Source organism: Cavia porcellus, unplaced genomic scaffold (assembly GCF_034190915.1).
Source record: "Cavia porcellus strain 051 isolate PalLab524CR breed Dunkin Hartley unplaced genomic scaffold, mCavPor4.1 scaffold_20, whole genome shotgun sequence".
NCBI lineage: Eukaryota > Metazoa > Chordata > Mammalia > Rodentia > Caviidae > Cavia > Cavia porcellus.
In genome coordinates this window covers 21,584,940-21,607,520 of record NW_026947503.1, presented here as the reverse complement: position 1 = coordinate 21,607,520, position 22,581 = coordinate 21,584,940, and the positions used below count along the sequence as shown (strand labels likewise).

At 40.7% G+C, this 22,581-nt stretch overlaps 1 long non-coding RNA gene across 3 annotated transcripts in view; it reads right to left on the bottom strand.

Annotated features, from left to right (window-relative positions):
• Nucleotides 1-15,654, bottom strand: part of LOC134471767 (uncharacterized) — a 105,798-nt gene extending 90,144 nt beyond the window's left edge. Inside the window, exons 1-3 of one of the 3 annotated variants that reach the window (XR_010041392.1) lie at nucleotides 15,564-15,653; nucleotides 5,515-5,658; nucleotides 2,598-3,576 (exon numbers count right to left, since the gene is read on the bottom strand). This is a non-coding gene — a long non-coding RNA (uncharacterized LOC134471767). Of the gene's footprint in view, nucleotides 1-2,597; nucleotides 3,577-5,514; nucleotides 5,659-15,563 lie in introns of those variants that run through there. The other 2 variants (XR_010041393.1, XR_010041391.1) reach the window with 2 other exon arrangements.
• Between the last annotated feature and the right edge of the window lie 6,927 nt (nucleotides 15,655-22,581).

The following is a 22,581-nucleotide window of genomic DNA, read 5'->3' as shown; positions in this document are numbered from 1 at the left end:
TCAACCAATAACAAATGCTAGTAGGGGTACGGGACAAAATAAAACCTTCTCCACTGTTGGCGCAGTCATTATGGAAATCAGTGTCGAGATTCCCCCAAAAACAAGGACCAGAAGTTCCATTTGAGCTGGCTATTTCTTTTTTTAGTGTCTTTCCAAATGAATTCAAAGCAACATGCCACAGCAATATATGAATACCCATGTTATAGTGGCACATTTTGTAATAGCTGAATCTTGGAAACAGCCTGAATGCCCGTCAACTGATGAATGGATAAAAAAGATACGGTTATTTTATACAATGGATTATTACTGTTCCATAAGGAAGGATAAGCTTGAGACATTTCTAAGTACATGGATACATCTTGAGGCCATATTCTTAAGTGAAATAAATCGCATACACACGTGTAAATACCACATTGTTTCTCTGAAGGGCTAAACTGAAAGTGTAAATAAGGACAAAAATATATTAGATTTTGAGAAATAAGAAGAAAATGCTCAAATAGGAAGGGAAATTAGGGAGGGGGGAGGGAAAAGGGAAGGAAGGAAAAAATAATTATGGGAAAAAATGGAAAAAATGAAAACAAAGCTTTTGTAAATAAGGAGGTAGGAGGGATTAAAGAGAAGGTGGGGGAATGGGAAAAAGTGAATCAAGTTTTATCATGAAAAGGTACAAATTCCTTGTAATGAATGTGATCATTATGTATACCTAAAATGTATCAACAGACTTAATTAATTTAAAAAATCAATTGTATTCCTACAAACTCACTGAGGGAGAAATTAGGGAAATAACAGCTTTCACAATTGTAACAAAGAAATGAAATACTTAGGAATCCATCTAATGAAGAAAGTTGTTGTCGATCAGCAAATGTGACAATTAACTTTATAATAACTCATAAGATAAATAAATGAATCTGATAATGACAAAATAAAAGACAGAGTAGAGATAAGGGGAGAAAAAGAATTGAGATGTTTTATGTACATGTACGAATTCCCTAGAAAGAATGTAGTCATTATGTACTGCAAACATCTACTAATAAAAATTAAAATTAAAAAGAAAGAAAGAATAATATAGTTTGTACCTCTCCAATTCTTTTCTCAGACCACTTTTTATTCCTCAAAAAACAGAAACCAAGATAAATAAGTAAAATGTAATCAAGCTTTTTATCACTTTCTACCAGCACCCCTCAGATAAGCCTAGAAATTTCCTAACTCAAGTCTGTCCCTGTTATGGCTTATGTCTGGGTGGCCCCCCAAGTCTCATGCAGTCATGGAAGTGGCTGAATCTAGTGTTTGTGATTGGTTCGTTGTCTAGTGCTGGGATTGGTGGTGTGAGCGCTGCACCCACCGGGGTGAGAGCCTGCATACATTACAAGGGAAGGAAGGAGTCGTGCTTTCCCCTCTTTTGCCCTTGTTGCTTGTGGCTGCCATGAATGGTTGCCCTTCAGCCATGCCATCCTGCCTTAGAGCTAGCTGAGTATGGACTAAAACTTCCAAAAAACTGTAAGCTAAATAAACCTTTCCTTGCTTCCCTTTGGGCGTCAGGTATTTTGTCTCAACAACAAGGGAAAAGTAACCAAGACAAGTCCCTGATCATTTTCTCTATTTAGAGCTACTTTCTGAGACCAGACCATACTTTGGACCTCAGCCCCTTACCCAGAGCCCGTGCCCAGTCAGGTGGTCCCCTAGGCTCGCACTCCTCTAAATCTGTCAAGGTCAACTGAGAAACAGAAGGCTGAAGCCAAATGGAAGCATTAGATAGAGATGCACCGGTGGAGAGCAAGGCTAGCCTAAGCCCCAAGGCAACTTTTTAGTGCTCTGAGGGTGGCTCCAATTGAACAAGACCACATGGACATTGGCAAAGAGCAAAAGGAAAGATCTGTCTTCAATCAAGTCTTTAGCCTGTTCTAGAACAAAAAAGCAAAAGCTTGTTAAACATAAATACAGCCAACTCTCTGGAGGAAGCACTGTCCCTCTTTTCCATCTGCAAAATCAAGACCAAGCAGGGCCAGACCCAGGAATCTGCATTCTTAGGGGCTGGGGACTTAGCTCAGCGGCATAAGTGCCTGCCTTGCAAGCAGGCAGTCGTGAGTTCGACCCCTGGTACCAGTAAAAATACAAAAAAAAAAAAAAAAAAGAAAAGAAAAAAAGAAATCCCCAGGAGCACCTGTCAAATTAAAGTGTTAACAAAGAAGAAGCAAAGCTAGGCATCTTTGTGTTATTGTTTTGGACATCAAAATTACAGTGATAGCTATCTTATTTATTGGCTTAGTTTTCAAAATGGTGAGAAGATACTGAGACTGTTCAACAAAGCAGCTTTGAATGACCATAAATGGTGTTTTGTACCACACCCTGAAGATTCAGCAAGTACCAGGGACAAATACAAAGAAAATGTATTCTATGGCTTTGGTCTTCTTTATCCTTGGTGCACAGAAAATCCATTTTCCCAACCTAAGTTCTAAAGAGGGTGTCCACTTTTGTTTCCTGGGTCAGTTTGCATACAAAACAAAGAGCCCCAAATAAAACACAGGGCACAAGGAGTTTGCAGTCTGGAGCATGAACTGTAAGGAGTTCTTGGACTCCAGGGAAGAAATGTCCTTGAGTTTAGGAAAGAGCCTGAAGCGGCTAGTGCTCATTGGGCAGAGAAGCCATGCATCCGTCACATGAGCTGTCAGCAATCACATGAGGTAAAAGAACGCACCTTTAAGGAGATAGCAAGTCCACAGATATGTAGATTCACACACTTACAAGTGAAGGAAGAACTATCCACCACCTTTCATAATTTGCTCTTTCCGGGGCTCCTCTTTCCCTTTCTCTCATTCTCTTTGTTCTCTGTCCCAATCTCTCTACTTCTCCCAGCTTTAAAATCTTTGAGTGTAGAAAATATAATGGAAAGAGACATTGGCTTGATTCTGAAAACCTCTGTATGGATCTCGGCACTATAATTTCCTAGCTCAGTGTCTTTGAGCACATCATTGATACTTTTTTTAAAGCTCTTTCTGTTTATCTCTTCTTTTACCTTTTATCTTGTTTGTTAGACAGGATCTTTCTGTGTAGTTCAGACTGGCCTTGAACTCACTGTGTAGCCCAGGCTGGCGTCAAATTCACAGCGATCTTCCTGCCTCTGCTTCCTGAGTCCTGGGATTACAAATGTACACCACCACATCTGGCTCCTTCTGTTTCAAATAACTCCCAGTTTCATCTCTCTGAGGTGCTGTGAAAAACCATTTGGCTGTGGGAATCCACTTTGCAAACTCATTTGTCTCTATGTACGTATGGGCTTGTGTGTTTGCTTTGCTTTGTTTTGTTTTGTTTTGTTTTGTTTTACATGCCCACTGGATTGATACCATATTCAATTAGCCACCAAATCTTGCTGATTCTAATCTCCTTTGGGTCTTTCCAACACACCTTTGCTTCTCCACAATCATTGTTTCACTGCTTTCTAAGCCTAGTCCTTCCTACTGACCTGCACCAACGGTCCTTCACTGTTACAGTAGTAGGTTCATAGCTTTCTGGCATCCTTCAACTATGAGACAATGAGGGCTATAATCTTCTCTCCTTCACCTCTCAGCAGGTGGCTTACTGCAAGGAAAGGAAATATCAGACTGAAATCTGACACCCAGAGATTTTTGTCAATTAGTGGAAACAAAACATCAGACCACTTGGTTTATAAGCTCAGAAAACATCAGACCACCTGGTTTATAAGCTCAGAAAACATCAGACCTCTGGTTTGCCCGGCTTCCTGTGCTTTCACTAGAAGCAGATGTGACAAGGAGCTAACAGCTAGAGTCAGTTAATTGGTCAAAAGACAGAATTCTCCTTAGGCAGATGGACACAGATTCTAGTGGAGTTCTAAGACCTGGGAACCATTCCAAAGCATATGAGCTGCTAATTTCTGTTCATGCAAGGGCAGGGATACCTGCTCAACTTTTCTGATGAATCCAACAAATATCCCTCATTCCACCAATGAAAAAAATAAAATCTAATGCCTAGGGTGCTATCAGACAAACCTTGTGGAATTTATAGGTAACAAATATAAATGAAGTGTTAGTATCAGCTCTTTAATATAATAGAACTACCCCCTAAATACACCTACGGGATTAGGAAACTATGAACATTAAGTTTAAGTATGGTTTGGGTAATTTATCAATTAAACAAATTTAACTATGCTTCAACATATTGGTTAAATAGCATTGCTTCAAAGTAAATGATAGGTAATATAATAATGCTTTCGACTAACTTGGGATATTACAATGAAATGCCATAGCTGATAAGTAATAGAAATTTATTTCTCATAGTTCTATAAAATGAGAAATCCAGCACCAACATACCAAGAGAGTCAGTGTCAGATGTGGCTCACTGTGGTTCACAGATGAATCTTCACATAGTAGAAAGGGAGAGCTAACTTTCTAGGATCTCTTTCATCACGGCACAAATCTCATTCCCATAAGCTCTGTTTTCACCACCAAATCACCTCCAAAAGTCTCCACACTGAGAGTTAGGTTTTCACATATGAGTTTGGAATGGATTCAAATATTCAAACTATATAATGAAACTATAGTTTCTTTTCTTCTTGCCTAATTCTCCCTTCTCGTCTTTTGAATTCTCAGGGTTTATTGCAATTCTCTTTTTCCTTGAACTCAATCCCTGTTATCTGTGACCATACTTTATTCCTTAAATGATGCAACAGTACCTTCCCAGCAAGCACTTTAACTCCTAGCTCGATCAAAATTGAATAAACTTGGAAGGAAGGGGATAAGTAAAACGGTACCCTGGCTTTAAGGAGCTCTCAGATTGGAGAAGAGATAGATATTGGAATAGACAGTTATACACAGACAGATATGTGCACAGGTTACAAGGAAAACACAGGACAGGCTCTCCTGAGAGGGCACTATATCATTCTAAAAGAATGTTGTAGAGCTGTGCTAAATTTTACAGAATGAATGGGGAGTTAAGTTGTGGTACAGGAAACATTCCAAGAAAAGAAAACAATCCCATCAATAATACTAAAATCTATTAACTGCTACTCTGATCCAGACACTTCTCTAGGAGGCTTTGTACATGATAAATGGAATCTAAAAACCATGCATATCATTTAATTTTATCCTCATAACAACACGCTGAGAAATATGGTGGTATATTCATGTTGCACCTCAAAACCTGAGAGGCTGAGAGCCTTAAAGTAACATGCCTACGGGCCTACAAGTAGGAAGTGATTGAATCAGGATTTGAATATCCATCCCTGTGACTTCTAAGATATTACACTATAGTCTACTCAGCTACATCCTAGGAGCAACACAGTGGGGATGAGCCTGCAGCTCAAGCCAGGGTGTTGTAGATTCAAAGCGGAGAAGTAAATCGGCTAGAACAGGGGTTTTTGATTCATTTTACCATCTGGAGTGTAGCTACCTGAATCTATTCCATTCCTCTGTCTCTATTTGGGGAGCTGACCATGCAGCAAGGGCTTCACAGAATGGAGTGGCTGAGTTTAGAATTTACAGAATAAATTGTTGAACTCACCGCTGTCTGGTTGTGACTCACTCCTTTGTAAAATGAGCAGGTTTCCTTTTTTTTTAAAAATACAGTTTCCAACATGGCCAACAGCAACAGATAGTTGAGCATCTTCCTACAAGGCACACATTGTTATGAATGGTGGAAATTCATCTGGGAATAAAATAGACAAAGTCCCTTTCATTGGAAAGCTTAAAAAATCTTCCCCTAACTTGACCTCTCTTATTCTGGAAAATTCCAAGGAAATAATAACCAATAATCCTGTGGACTGTGGCAGTGAGTGGGCATCTCCAGAGGTAGCCCCACCCATGTATGGCTCCAGCATCTTTCCACCCTGTTAAGGACCACCTGACCATGACAGCCACGCAGCCCCTATCATTTCTGACAAATCCCCATCAGAAAGGATTCCAGGGTAGGCATTTATCTAGAGATTGTGAGCTTATCCAGGGGACATACTGTGACTTTCTAAAGTGGCTTAGAGCAGGCAGCACCTGCTGAGTTAGTATAGCCACCAGATCCATGCATATTTTGGAGCTTAGCATTGGACTAGGCAAGCTGTAGGATTTTTCCTTTGAAAAGATTGTACCTCTCTTGAAGCCCTACACTATAAAAATGTCTGCAGTGCCAAAACAAAACAAGGATGAGGAGTGGAGAATAGTGGTTAAAAACAAAGCATTTAATGTGAATTCTAGTTTCCAGAGCTCATTTCTATCCTGTTCTGAACTCAGTCATACTGAATGTGGCACTTGGAAACACACCTGATTTTGTCTAAACAAAGGTGGCAGGCGAAGGAACAACCCTGGAGAAAAGTGTTCTCTCTTTTTTCCCAGTAGCTTGGAGAGGCAAAATGAATATGGAATCACGAACCAAGAGCTCAGACTGGAGGCAGAGCAGAAGTCACTTGCTGGTGCCCTGTGCATCATATTGGGGGATCATACTGACCTGAAACTCAAGCTCCCTTAGGAAGCAGCATGCGCCCTTGGCCCATCCTGTGGAATCTGCTGGCTCAGCTGGCCAAGGCCTCCTAGATTCTGACACTCTTCAGAATTCTCTCCCACACTCAGATCTGTGTCCCATTTCCCATTTCTCAATCCTTTACCTGGACTATAACCTGGTCCCCAGGGTGCCCCACTCCTGCTGCACAGGCTGAGCTAATCATCATTGCCAGAGCTCCCTCCTAGGGTATCTGGGGGCAGAGGAAGTCCTAGTTTATCTGTAGTAGTAGCATCTCCCAGCCTTAGACCTGTCATCTGAGCTTCCTCCTTTCTGAATCCTCTTTGTGGACCATGACAAAAGACAAAAATAATGTGATCTCCTACCCTTTCCTAGAACCAAACACAAGGTATATGCCTGGGGTTGCAGCTGATTAAGGTATTCACACACACACACACACACACACACACACACACACACACACACACACACAAGCTCTTTCCTTTCCCAACCATGGGATCCAGTGGCCACCACAGACTAAATTAAAATTTGGAAAACTCTCTGTAAAGAGTCAGATAGTAAATATTTCAGGCTCTGTTGCTCAAATACAATATCAAACATTCTTTGGTGTGCTGTGAGTTTTGGTGATTCTTTCTTATAATCCTCTAAAAATGTATAAATCATTCTTGACAGAACTGTGCCCCACAGCTTGTGGGAACTTTATTGAAATTCTATTGGCCTTTCTGAATCCCAGCATAAGTGACAGAATGATTTCCTCTATGGTCTCATCTGCTGCCAGATGAGTGGCCTTTCCAGGTTATGACTGTGTCCCAATCCAACAAGACCTCTGCAATCATAATTAACTAAGAAACACAGGATTTTTCTATCAAAATCTTCATTTAAAAAAATGGAGGTGGGCATAGTGGCACACTCCTGTAATACCAGCACTCTGGGAGGCTGAGGCAAAAGGGTCATGAGTTCAAGCTCAGCATGGGCATTATAATGACTTAGACCCTATATCAAAAGAAAACAATACTTAAAAAGGCTGAGGATGTAGCTTAGTGTAAAAGCTCTGAGTTCAGTCCCCAGTACCATGAGTGAAAAAAGAATGGGAACAAAAGAAGGAGTGAAGGGAGGCAGGAAAAAATGAAGGAAGAAAGGAAGGAAGAGACTTCAAAATAGACAAATGTGGCTACTTAAAAAATAACAGTACTGTATTCAACAAGAACCACTACACTAATCATGGTTACCAACTGTTGAGGATCTTCTAAGTGCCAACCAAATTCTACATGCCACAATTCACATGTTTTCTACTGTGATTTTCTCAGCATTGTAGATATCAATGCCATTCCGGATCCACTGAGGCTACTGTTGCTTAAGACCAAAATACAATTTCCTTACCTTTTCTGTTTTCAATTCTGCAGGCAAGTCACAATTCCAGCAATTTTCCAGGAGCTGAAATCTCCAAGGACCCTCTCACTTGGCATTCCCATTCTGTTCATTTTTGTCTCCTCACACAGCTTTCCTGTTCCACAGCAGCTGTAACCCAAGACCTGGAACCTGGCTCTTCTCTGTGATTTCCTTCCCAGGATTTCACCCAACAGCTTTTGATTGAAACCAACTGTTATGGTTTGTGTTTAGGTGTTCCCCCAAAGCCTCACGCAGTCATGGGGAGCAGACTTTTCAGGGTGGCTGAATCTAGTTTGTGACTGATCTATGGTTCAATGTTGGGATTATGGGTGCTACAATTAAGAGTATGAGTGCTACACCGACCCTAGGGCCAGCAGGCTACATATACTACAAGGGACAGAAAGAGGCTTGTCCCCTCCTCTCTCTCTCTTGCTTGTTTTTGTTGTCTTCTGCTACCATGCACTGTTGTCTCTGCCATACCACCTTGCTTTGGAACCAGCTGACTATAGATTGAAGCCTCTACAAACTGAGCTAAATAAACCTTTCCTCTTAGCAATGAGAGAAAAGTAATATTGTCAGTTTCTATCAAATTAGGCATGAGACACCTCCTTTTCCAAGTGTTTCTATCTCTCTACAAATGTGAGAGGTTTTTCACACTCCAGGAGCCTTTCTTTTGAACAGAGCACTCTTCCTTCTTCTCTGTTTCTCCATCTTCTAGATTTTCCCCTTTCCTGCCTATCAAACTCAGTATGTTTAACTTTTCCCATCACTCTGGGCTCTACCTAGCTGAGTAAGTATCTCTAGGATGGTGAAGGCAGTCTAGGTACATAACTTCCAAAAAATTCAGTGTTTCCCTTCTCTTTTTCTCTTCCTGTGGCCAATGTCATGAAAAGGTCTAGAAAATATTGATATAGATAAATACAGATATAGATGTAGATATATCTTTTAATATGATTTATCTGAAAAACCACACCCATACCCAAGATAATATGTTCCACTAAGCTCAAAATGTCACACAGTGTAACCCCAACAATGTTTCCACCACCTAACCATCATCATGAAATAAAATTCTGCCTAATAGAACATTTGCTAGTTATTTACATATGAATGTTATGAGTTCATAGGTATTAAGCAGCCCTGCCTCAATCCTGTTCTCAACACACAACACTGTCTCTGCTATATTTTTAGCTCTTTCTAGATAAGAACTGCTTTTACCTACTAATCCAAAACAAAAGCATAACTCTCAGGGCTAATTAACAATAAATACCTCTGAAAACAATACTTAATTGTCCCTATGTGGATTGTAGGTATATAAATCCAAAACAGATATTTCTTTAAACACTGCCACCCTTGTATATTGTACATCTAAAAATATTTGTTTATGTTCCCACTAATGGTCTTCTCTGGCAAGTGTAATACAAGTGATTTAAATAGGAAATTTCCAGGATGAAAAAGTAACTTTAACTTTACTGTGTCTAAGTAATACCAGCACCTATGGAGAATCATTTCCAAAAAAAAAATTGAATTTTTATAATTTATAAAACAGTCTTCTGTACTGCCTAAAAGTAGTTTTTTTCCTCTGTTGTGCACCCCTTCATTAGAGAATATATTTTTATTTGAAGAGTAATACCTCCTTTATAAAGCAGAGTGACTGTGGGCAATTTATAGTGGTATCTTTTCCCTATATTCCTCTCACCCCTGCTTTTTTGATGATGCTTAGGATCTTCAGGCTGAAATGAGACTCCAACTCAGTTAACACCCCCATCTGAGCCATTCTACTCGTTCCTATAATCAGTGGTTTTCAAACTTCAGAGTTCATGAGAATCAACCAGAAGATTTATTCAAATACAGGTTGCTATGCTCCAATGCCTTGGAGTTTATAATCCAACAGAATCTCTGGTAAATTCTGAGGATATGAAATTTTAAAAAGTTCCCAAGAGATGTTGCTTCTGGGCCACATTTTGAGAACCACTGCACTACTATAGAAGATTGCCCATAGTTTCAAGCAGTATGCATCTGTGTGTGTGTGTGTGTGTGTGTGTGTGTGTGTGTGTGTGTGTGTGCATGTGTGTGTGTGTGAGAGAGAGAGAGAGAGAGAGAGAGACAGAGAGACAGAGAGAGAGACAGAGACAGAGACAGAGGGAGAGGGAGAGAGGGAGGATGGAATGTGATAAGTGGTGAATTTTGGCTTTTACATTTAAATGCTGTTTTCACACAATATGTACTTTATAGGCTCAATTACAGCACATGTTTCTCAAGAAGAATTTCCACCTTGGGGTCTTGAAGTCTGGTGGTTAATATTGCTTTTAGTCAGTTTATTGTCATCCCAGGGTTGACACATGACCACCCCAACTCCCACACAGCCCACTGCCTGCTTTATGTAGCCGATAAGGAGAGAATGGTTATTATAGGTTTAGATGATTAACAAAGATAAGAGAGGAATTCTATTTTGTGATCCATGAAAATTATATAAAGATTTAAATTTCAGAGTCCACAAATAAAATCTTACTGGAACCCAGCCATGTTAGCTCTTTAACAAATTATTTATGGCTATGCTCTTGTTGCCATAGTAGAGTAAAACAGTTTTAACAGACTCTATGACCCTAAAGTCCGAAATATTTAGTATCATCTAGTGGTGCCTTACAGAGAAGCTGCTCACTTCTGGTCTATACTGATTTTATTTCTACACCAGGGTTTCCCTAGTAAGTTTAACTAATCCTCAGATTTTCATATAGTTTAATGTTCTGAAATTTTCTGCTTAACCACCACTCTTTAGAATAGTTCCTTAATTGTGTTCTAACCATAGAAGGTATTGATCCAAGAATGTTTTTCATAAGCATTAATGTACATTTATCTTTTTCTCAGTTAGACTTTTCCCTACCTGTACAAAAGTTGGGGAGGAAAATATTTCAACTTCCTTAGGAAGTTCTTGAATAAACTGAAATCAAATACAATCATTCTTTTGGCAGCTATCAGCTTAATACAGACTCTGAATCAGGAAATTCTCAGCTCTCACTGGGAACAATTTCCCTAGGGCAATTTCTTCCTGATTAAAAATTTTTAACACATAAATTTAAACACAGACACAAAGATGATCTGTGTCTCTTGCTTTCAGTCATGTCATACCTCTTCATTTATCAAAGAACTACAAAGAAGTTCAACACAAAACATTCTCTGAAGCTTAGAATAGATGCAGAAGTGTTCAGAATTCATTTTCTGGTTCCTGCACAAGAAAGTATGTCCACTGCTGGGGTGTGTGTGTGGTTCATGTGTTAGTGGTGGGGATGAGCTGGAGGGAACCCTAAAAGGTGGACCCCAGCTGAAGGTCACTGGGAGTCTCTGCCCCCAAATGGAATTAAGTAATTCTCCTGGGGCCCCAAATTGTTCTCTTAAGAATGAATTGTTATTTTAAAAAAGAGAAGAGCAAAATTGGTTCTTCCTTTCACTTTGTCTTCCTGTCTTTCTATGTGATAGACTATCTATCTATCTATCTATCTATCTATCTATCTATCAGATGATAGATAGATATCTATCTTCCATGATGAGATATTGAGGCCAGGGAAGTCTCAACAGAGCCAGCTCATAGTATATGAACTTTCTGCCTCCGTAACCGTGAGCTAAATAGTCTTCCTTTCCTTTTAAAGTATCTAGCCTCAAGGACTTCCGGAAGAACATGGCGGATAGATAGCAGCAGCTCTGAGACTCTCGGAGAAACCGCACTTGAAATCTAGGAATGATGCTGGACAGGAAGTCCCAGGCAAGGGAGGATATTCTTTGCTGACCCAGGAACGAACTAAACTAAGACAAACCATCTGGAAACGCAATCCTGGTGAGACAGCAGGCACAGATAAGGTCTCAGCACAGAAGCTGGACCCATGCCACTGGAAACTGTGATTTGAATTAGAAGGAGTGCCCTTACCTTCCTTATACTGGTACAGCCACCGTCTCCCCTACTCCCTCTATTTTTTCCAGCTCAACTCCTAGACCGGAGACAAGTTTTACACACTTACCCTCCTAACTTTTATGCCTTCAGATGGGGGAGTAATCATCTCTCATAATTTCACTCCTTCTAACCTCACACTTATTTTTCAGAATTCTACCTCACCATGATAATGATCCTACCTCAACGTCATCCTGATAAAATACCATGTCTAAATCAAAGGCACCTTCCTCTCTACCTCACCTGGGTCCTTAACTATGACAGTGCCATGTCTCCTAATAACATAATGTCTCTTTGTTTTTCCAGTCTAACATACGTTCATTCACCAGTGAAGTTGTCCTGGCTAAAACACCTGGTGTCAGCATCTACCTGGGCATCAACCTTCATTCCATCCACTCCCCTAGGCTCCAGTATAGTGCCCCCTGCCAGCAGGAAGTAGTTAAAGAGAGAAATCTTTGCCCCTTTTCCTACTAATCATAAGACGGGATATGAAAGGCTTGTTGACCCAGACCAGATACTGTAGCCAGAAAAAGCCTCAGCCAGAATTAGGGAGCTCCTGTCTCCCCCACCCCTAGAGATTTACCTGTAACCCTATACCCCCCACCCTTCAGAACCTGCCCCTGGCGCCAAACGTGTGCCAATGAAATACCTGTGCATCTCTAATGGCCTTAGGGCACTGCCCTAAGCATAGGCTACTTATATTCCCCCACGCCACATGTCCACGTGAGAGAGATCACCAGATTCCAGCGGCCAGCACGCCAGTCCTCTCTCCCTGTGTTCCCAGAATAAAGGCCTCTTATTTTATACTCCTCATCTTTTGGAAATATTTTTCATCTTCTGGAAATAATCCTATCATTTGATAGTACCAAGATTGAAAGTAAAGGCATAACTGTGAAGACAATAAGAATCATTATGACACCCATTCTGATTGACTATTATTTTCTTTTAAAGTCCTGTAATGTCTCCAATGCTTTGGTTTTATTCTTTCCTGATTAGTTCAATTTTATTATAACTGCTAATTCTTCTTGAAATAACAAGAGGCAGTATGGTAACCATTGTTGATCACCTTATATTTTGTTTTTACATTATCTATTATGTCCATCCTTTTGATTTGACTGACTCTGTTCTGATATGTCACATTTGGTTTTACTCTCTTCAAAAAAAGTAATAAGAACTGTAGGAGTAATAAAACCCAAAATATGTAATTGTCATTCTACAAAAAAAAAAAAAAAAAGAAAAGAAAGTGTTCTAAAGGTTATAACTGCATATATGTTTAAGTGTATAAGATAGATAACCATATTATTGAGTGTTTTTTGGATTATTGAACAAAACTGTTTGCACTCTCACTGTTTGAAAGTCCACTTTATGTGCTTCAATTTTGTAACTTGAACAACTATTTCTAAGATGAGAATATGTAATTTAATAACTAGTGATTTCTGTTTATTTGTTAAATTTTATATTACTTGTACCCTTTTCCTGTATTTTTTTTCCTTTTTCTCCTTAAATAAAAAAAATTTGGCAAAAAAAAAGAGTATCTAGCCTCAGTTACCTCATTATGGCAAGAGAAATGGAGTACTTCATAAGCAATATGTTTTCTTGCCTACTGGTCTGTCTAGAAGTTACAACACTTCTTTGGACTTTTGGGAAGATTACCACATAGTCCTTAGCTCAGGCTTCAACAAGCACAAAAGTACAGACAGACCTCCTCAAACTATAACCAATTGTTTTCTGAGTCGACCAATTTCTTTGCCTAAATAGTAATTTTCTAGCATCTGTGTGAGAGTCATATATTTTCACAAAGAAAGGCCAGAGTTTTGCCATCAGAGAAAAGAAGAGCTATTTGGCTCTGAGGGGGCTCCTTGGCTTAAATTCTAGGGGATTGGAAGTCTGGTTTGGGCCCTATGCAAAGGCACTCCCCAAGAGCAGAGAACAATAGGAAGCAGGTAACCAATCAAGTTTGTAACAGGAAGAAACAGAAAACTCTCAAAACTCTCCCTTTGAATGAAGGGATCCCAGCTGTCCAATAACAGTGCCAAGATATGCCAAAGGTCAGATGACAGGAAATCTACTCATTGTCTGGTGGTAGGGGAACTGCAGTGTTTATATAATGAGTCCTCTGATTGTTCTTTCTTAAAGGATCATTCTTGGTCCACATGGAAGTTCTATGAGCTATATTTTAAGGGACAAATTTTCCTAATAGAGGAGTCAGAGTAAATTTCTGTGAGAGAGAAAGTGGCAAAAAAAAAAAAAAAATACAGCTTTAGAATAAGTGCTCTGTAGAAACTAGGTTCTCAGGAGTGGGGTATCTGCAAATAATTGATTTAGTGCATTGGTAATTAGCCACTGAAAAAGAAATACTGTAGAGGATGGCATTTTAAAGCCAGAGCTAAGCAGTGTTGATTTTAGGTGACTGTCCTAGTAAACCCACCACCTTCCTTGACAGCTGGAGACCTGGCAGTAGGGATGGAGCACTTCCTTCTCAGAGCCCCTGGACTTTTCAGAGACCAGCTAGAACTGAATGTCCACTTATTTTGACAAGCTTTGCCTGTGAACTCTCCAAACCCAGCCAAATTTAGTTCTGGTATAGACCCAGTGGCTACAGAGTAAATTTCATTTATTGTGACTCTTTGGTAAACAGCCATAGGATCAAAATGATTCTCCTAGTTCAGACACCAGCCAGGTCACTGGGCACCATTATAAGGTACCACCCTGCCACCCAACACGATAACTTCTCTGATCAAAGAATTAGCAAAAAACAAACAAACAACAAAAAAAAAAAAAAACACTTCACCATCCAAGGATACAGTTAGCAACATGGACTACAAGTCAAAATGTTTCTTAATCTCAGTGGTCTAATTTTAGCTGTGAGATCATAGCTATGCATTTCCTTCCTCCTTCCTCACTAACGAAGTTTGTAAAACAATAGCCTCTTTGTGGTATCCTCATGATGGGCCAACAAGAGTAGGTCTGACCCAATTGTATTGCTAGACAAGCTTGGTAAACAGGTCAGAAAATCAAAGAATGGGAACACCATGCAGTGTCCAAAATATTCAGCTAGTACTTTATGAGCAGAATGTCATTGAATCCTCGCCATAACCAGCACCACCCCCCATACCCAGGCACAAGTTCAAGGACACTCAGGAATAAGGGTTGAAGATACAGAATTGCAATACTCTTTGGGGATGGATAGAAAAGATGCACCTTTGTCAAATTTACTATAAAACTAATCATCAGTCTGCATTCTCAGAACATCTATAAAGGAGCAGGAAGTATTTAGGACAAAGAATAAAAGTTTTGCAGACATTCACAAAAAGAATTTCTTTAAGTAGAGTTTTGCAGGTATGGAAGGTGGAGCTGGTGGTTCAAACTATCATTTGTAACCCTGACAATAGTGACTTCTGCTACTAACTGATAATGGCTTTGAAAGCAGGAAACGATGGCTGGTACTTGTAAAGCATGAACTGATAAAGCTAATACATCAGTACTTATGTTGTACCCTGAATAACTCCAAGCACCTGACATTGTTAATTCATTTAACCGTCACAAAAACCCTGTGGAATAAATCCTGTAGTAGTCCTGTTTTAGAAATGAGGAAACTGAGGTACAGAAAGAGTTATCAAGGTGCCAAAACTCATAAAGTCAAGATTCAAATCAGGTCTGTCTTTAATGTCCATGCTTTTCACAATGACACAATTTCCCCCTCTACATAACAAACAATCACATCATGCAGAATTCAAGTCAACAAGCTGAATGGGAGAAATAAGACACTCTCTACCTTGTTTACCACTGTATGTCTTGGTCGAGAAATCCTAGAGAGACTCCTGCCAGCACCATGGACATGTGAGACAAATGTCTAATTAAAACAAACATCGGTTTTAAATCCAGCACACAATTCTCTTTGTAGAGGTCTAAATATATCTTGGCAAGAGTACAGATTTTAAGTGCTAATGGTCAGAAGCAAAGCAACTATTGAAAGGGGCAAGCCAGTGTGGGTTTTGCACTTTAGTTGGATTTCCTTTTTAATGAAATAAGGAGACACACCTCAGGTCCCTATGCCAAGGGGAAGCTGAAGGCATGGAACATGAGCAAGAAGGACACCAGGCACTCGGCAGCCTCCGACGGCACCCCACAAGACTTGATCCAAAAAGGGAATCTCAGTCCTCAGTTGCGGCACCATCTGGGAGCATGTGTAGGCAGCCAGCTTCGCAGAGTGGCCGGCAAATGCAGCCAGAGCAGCTCTGATGCATCCTCCCCTATTGCTCATGTAGTATGGAATGATCTCCAGGTCTCTGTTCTGGAGTGGGGAAGTGGATTTGAGAGAGCAGGGAGAGACACTGTGCTGGGAAATACTCAGAGAATGTGTGTGGGGAAAAGTGTTACTATTCCTTCTTTGTCTCTTTTTATCCTCTCAAAGGTAGGCACAAGCTTCCAACAGAGAAAGTAATACCTTCTTGGTCACAGATAACATAGTCATGTGGAGGGATGCTGCTAAGTGGCTTCCACAGGAAAGAAAACGACTTGCAGAGCAATGTCTGGTCAAACTGGTCACAGCGCTATAAGTGGCATCATGGCAGAGAGCTGGGGGTGTAGCCCCATAGAGCAACCCCATACAGCAACCATAGAGCCCCATAGAGTGCCTTCCTCACTGCCAGCTCCTGCTTCTCCTTATCTTCCCTGCACTTCTCTGGAGAGAACTTGGTGGCAGACCACACAGTGACCTGGTTTCAGCACCTCAGCCCCAATCACAGCTACTCAAATACCACTGGGAAGGGTTCTCAGGGTCTGTTGGCCCTGAGGTAAGGCCCATCCCATTGAACAAGGTGCTCATAGGAAAGCACAAAGTGACAACACTGTCAGAATGGTCCCCTCTGCTTTCATCACTGTCCCCAGTGTCTTCCACATTGGAAGACTTTAGCTGATCTACATGTAGGACAAAGTTGTCTAAAGTCTGCAGACCACCCACAGCAAGAACATTCTGAACGCTGGTCAAGATGTGCAAATTCCAGGCACACCCAGACCTTCTAAAGCTAAATCCCTAGGATAGGTCTCAGGAATCTGCACTGTTAGTAAAATAGCCCAACGGACTCTAGAACTACTGCTCTAAATGTCCTTAATTCAAAGGAGAGCATCTTATCTGAGCAGGACATAAAGTGACATTGTAGGCTCTGAGGGCCCATCGCTGAAGAGGTCACAGAAGAAATCACCGAGGCTTTGGGGTCACCTCTCCACATTTACTCAGGCTCCACAGCCTACGGCTTACAGGTGAGTCTATCTGTGGATCCAGACTCTATAGGAAACCAGTAAACGTGGATGTGCCTCTGCAGTACTTCTAAGGACACTTTACCCAGGCATACATTTTGGCCTAATATATTAGTGTTCTAGGGTGGCTATACCACAGCTGGATAGCTTAAAACAAAGAAATTAATTTTGTTGTCTAGAGTCCAGAATCAAAATGTAAACAGGGACAGTTTCTTCTGGAGGCCGAAAGGGGAGGATCTGTCCCTATTGATCCCTTAGCTTTGGTGGCTCTCAGCACTCCTTGGCATTTCTTGGTTTATGAAAACATCACTCTAATCTCTTCCTCCATCTTTATGTGACCACTCCCTTCATGCCTGTGTCTCTTATCCTTATGTCAGGGTAAAGCCCAGCCACTCGAGTATGATATCTGAATTTGAGTATATCTACAAAGATCCTAATGCCAAACAAAGTCACATTCATTCACAAGTTCTGAAAGTTAGGGATGTATATTTCAGGGGAACACTACTCATTCATCACACAAAGAAGAGAGCCAGAGTGATTTACACAGATACTCGGCAGCCTTTTAAAATAGTATTTAACTTCCTGGGCTACAGCCTCCTCGTTCATTAAGGTATGCACTTAGACACACTATCTCAGGGTCGGTGGTCTTCAAATACGTCTTCTCTGCTATTTATTCTGTTTCTTCTTCAGATTGGAGACCTGCCACCTACCTTGCCTTCCTCTCAGTCCTACTTGTGAGTCTTAGTAGAGTTGGAAAAATTTTTGTCCAATATGCCAGATCTTTCACTCAACAGAAGGTGGAACCAGGGAATAAGTGATTGTTGTGTACACACAGCTCCCCCTGACCTGGCAGCCATGAACCAACTAATCCATCACATGCATTTAGATGGCTCCTTCCTGGACCAGTCTGTCTGCACTTTGTATTTATTTTTACTTTCCATTCTCTCATCCCAACCAGATTTCCAGTCTCTCTTTCCACCCATTGTTGACCTGCCAGTCAGCCTAAGAACTCTATTTTCTGGCTTTGCTCCATAGACACCTTTGTTTATACAGAACATATAGTTTGGCCTCCTGTCTACAGACAAACGACCCCAGGCTGCAGGTGTTGCAGATCCAGCTCTTGGCTGAGTCAGGAAGCTTATGTTTTTATCATACTGTGCTGCTGCTTGGCTGGTGTGACTGCCCTGCCCCCTACCTCAGTCTCCCCAGTAAAAAGTTAAAGAAGGGACTCAGTGGTAGTAACAGACTTCAGGTCAGTGAAAAAGGGGAGACAGGAGACACCAAACACACCTTCCATCAACCTCGCATTTGATGCACTCACCTCTAAATTAACAGATGCGACTTTATAAAATTCAACTCTGAAGATTAGGCCAGGCTGTTTCTCTAATCTCTACAGCACATTTCCTGAGGCCTGAAATAAAAATTACTCAAGAGAATTCCCCCAAAATACAGTTCTTTAGAGCTCTGGAGAGTCAAACCCAAGAATGCAGGGACTCAGAAGAAGCACTGATTCCGTATGGAGGGCAAAACACTGGTTATTTTGACTTGAGTCTTAAGGCAAATTCTATGAGCTGTTTTGTCAACTGCATCGAGGTAATGCTGCATCATGGAAACTGGCAAGGACTAGAGAGAGGCGGTGTTTACCTTCGTAACACAGACCAGACCGTTGGCAAAGAAGGCAGTCTCCTCAAAGGTATAAGCAGCAACAGGACAGTCAAGAAAATAAAGAGAAATCTTTGCTACCTCCCGCCAGAGCAGGATCTTATTTTGACTTCACGTCTCTTGCAGGAGTCACTGTCTTGCTGTTGCAGCCGAGGGAAGCAGGATAAATCACATCCCCAGATACAGCTAAGGAGAAATCCAGGATAGGAGCCTCACAGTGCAATGCATTTCCTGACATGCCCGGTTCTCACTGTGTGAAGGAATGGACAACAATACAGCTGAATTGAAGGGGTAGCATATTTTAGCAAATGATTTTGCTTTTCTGTTAAGAGAGAGCCATGTGTGTCTGTCAGGGAGAACAAGGAGTTAGTAACAAGTGGAAGGGGAATGACTGCAAGGTCAAGAAGAAAGACAAAACCAAAAGGAGGCTTGTCTTTCCCAGAGGTGAGGGGAAGGATGGGAGGGAGGTAAAGAACAGCGGTCCTGCTCTACTTAGAACGGTCTGTGAAGAGCCTGCCACTTAGAACTTCCCGCTGTCTCCAGCCAGCCTATTGTCTAGTAGTGAAGTTTTCCAGGGACTTATTTGTTAAGTCATGCCCAAGGTTGCCAGGAAGGACTCAGCTATTACTGAATCCATGTTCATTCCTTTGTCCTTCCTGCAACTAGTGTTTGATGATCTAGATAAAGTTAATAAGAATAGAGGGAAAGATGAAAAAAGAGAGGGCCATAATCTGGGGCAATGTGAAACTTGCAAAAACCCCTTATAATTTTGTCTTTAATGTCTCTGCCATGAAAATGATTCTTGGTCATCATTATAAAACTTTAAATTCCCAGGATGACACTTTGTATTATTAAATGTGTTAGCTTTCTGTCACTGTGATTAGAATTCCTGAGAAAATTTGCCATGAAAGGAAAGTTTTATTTTGCTGCATTGTTTTTGAGGCTTTGGTTCACGGTCCTGTAGTTCCATTTCTTTGGGCCTGAGATGAGGAAAACATCGCTGGAGTAGGATCATGGCAAAGGAAAGTTGCTCATTTCATGCAGAGAAGTAGCCATAAAGGGAAAAAGCCAAAGGGGAAGGGCCAAGGATAAGATTATACCCTTCTAAAGACACCACCACCACCCCACCATGACCTTCCTCCTCCAGTTAGGCCCTGTCTCCCAATAGCACACCTATGTATGAAATCAGTGCCGAGTCAGAGAGTGAGAACACACAAGCTACCTGAGCTCCATCAAGATATTTAGTGAAAGATTTGATCAGATAATGGCATTGGAGAAAGATTGGAGTTCAGTTTTCCAGCAATGGGTGAAGCTGTCTTATTTAGTCTAAAGTAATAAAAATCGGGATTTTTGAAGGGTTGTCAATTACCCACCTTCTTCCTTTCTTATGAACCAAAATGTCATTATAAATCCTAAATAGCTTCTTACCTGCTGTTCTTCCCTAGCAGGAATTCAAGTGTTGAGTAGGTATGGTTTCAGGCTCTGTAAAATGATTAGAAACAGAGTTTATTTTAAGGAGAGTGTTGTAGTCAGGGCTTGGAGGAGAACAATTAGAATCAGGACATGGAGTTTATAATATTTTTATGATGGTCACCCAGAATTAACACAAGAAAATGCAGGAAATCTATCCATAACACCAAAGACATAGAATATTTAATCAAGGGCCTGAATTCCCCAGCAATGTCCTACATGAGTCCAGATGAAAACACAAAACTCATGACAGCACCTCCCACGAGTCCAACTGGAGGTCCAGAGCTCACAAGAAGGACTCATGCCAGTCTCTTTTACAGATCTGTGCTGGGAAGGCCCAAAGGCAGTGGTGGAAGCCAGAAAAATCTATGCCAGCAGGGTGAAGGACCTGTGCTGGTAGGTTGAGTGTTCTATGCTGGAGCTGAGAAATCACACTCACAACAAGACCAGGGCTGTCCTGAAAAATCACCACAGCCATCCTCAGCGACATGGAAGCCCCAACCTTCTCCAACAAGCACACTTGAGTACATGCCAGGAAGCCAGAGTGACAAGTTTATCCTGGAGATTAAGCAGCACACATTTTCCCCTCCAGAGCTAGGAACCAATGCTCGATGTGAGGACCAGAGCTTCTTCAGGAGAACCAACGGCTCAAACCGCAGCTCATAGGAGAACTCACAATGCCTCAATGCCTCAATGCAACAGCTTCTCCTCCACATCTCTATTTATGCTGGCAACTTTCTTCAGGTAGAACATCTATGCTTGGCACCATGCTGATGTAATCCAGCTGGCATTAAGTTGACCACCAGTTCTTAATCCATAACAGAGAGAGTAATTTGATAAGTATTTAGTTATCTCAAAAAAGATGGCAATAAATACGTTGTTGCTGAGAACAGACACATAACTAAATTCTCTTATTGGAGAGATTTTCCTTGGAATTAGAGTAAAAATTCCAAGTCCAAACCCATCTTTCCTTATTAGACAATGTTGTACTAAGTGATCACTCTCTATGACCACTCACAATTGGAACTCACCATGTGTTTGAAGAATGGGTAGAAATAGAAAAGAGAAAAATTTAGTACCGTAGCTTTCCCAGTTCCTCTGAGACCTCACTCTTGTGAGGCCACTTTATAGGATGTTCTCCCTTCCAGAAGGGAAGAAATTGGTTCATAGTGTGCAAGTCATCTTTTAAAGAGGACAACACCTGCTCTAGGCCCCAAATCATTGAGAAATGTACATTAAAACAAAATCTCAGTACAGCTGTCAGAATTACAGAGATTGACAGTTAAGAAATCTCATTATGCATTTCCACAGGACTGCAGCAAAGCTTTGATTAATATTTAAGTATTTGCGTTTGCAGAAGCAGCACTTTTTTGCACTTAAAGAATTTTTGATATCATTCACACCCAGCACTGAAACTCTGCAGTGTTCTGAGAATGAAGCTAGCACCACACAAACCCAAGATATAGTCTCTTTTATTTCTTACTTGACTCTGATTGCCCTTCTGTTGGGCAAGGAGGAGCTGAACAGAAGTTATTCAGCCTGTGGTTTGTGCCAGGTAATGACACAGATTTGCTCTTGACCCCTAAAAAGCATTTCACAATTCTTATGTGTAACAGGAATGAACAGCAAAGTATGTCATTTTAAGAAAAGTAAATCAAAGTGCCATGTTTGTTTACAACCAAGAAGGGTCATATCCATAAGTTTAGTTAAATAAAAACTCCATAGTTATGAAATACTAGCAGATGGTAAGTAAAGATGTCTTCACGGCATCTTGACTTAATATTTAAAGAAATTGATGACAAATGGTTAAAAAATAGATTATTTTTTCAAAACTGCTCTTTTTGGCAGAGCATATGACCGTTGAATCACAGAGACTGTGGATCCCACTCACTAAATGAGTTCCGGAAATAAAGACTGTGTTGGAAAATGAGCTATGACTTTTCTGCTCCCGATCTAATACCCAATACTTTGCTTTATGATTCTGGAGCTGGTGCAAACCTCCTTTCTCATGTTTCCTACTCTGTTAAAACTGCCCTTCGCTGATTTGTGGTGTCCTATTTTACTAATTCCTATTCTACAAAGAGATTTCTGAAGTCCAATATTGGGATTATTGCATTTCATCAAAATTCTTTCAAATGAGGCCCTTTGTGGATATGGGACACTTGATGAAGAAGCCACGAGGGACAGGGACTGCCTTCTGGATTACCCTCTTAGCAATAAGGAGCAGAGTAGATGAAAGTGTAGCTCTTTCTCAGAATGGTCTGCTCATTCTGTTAATTTCACAATACAGAGATAATATTGTTTTTTAAAAAACTATTTTAAATCTCTAAAGTCACATAAAACTATTCCTTGCAATACTCACTCCAACTAACCATTCTAAATGAGGAAGAAGTCATACTGGA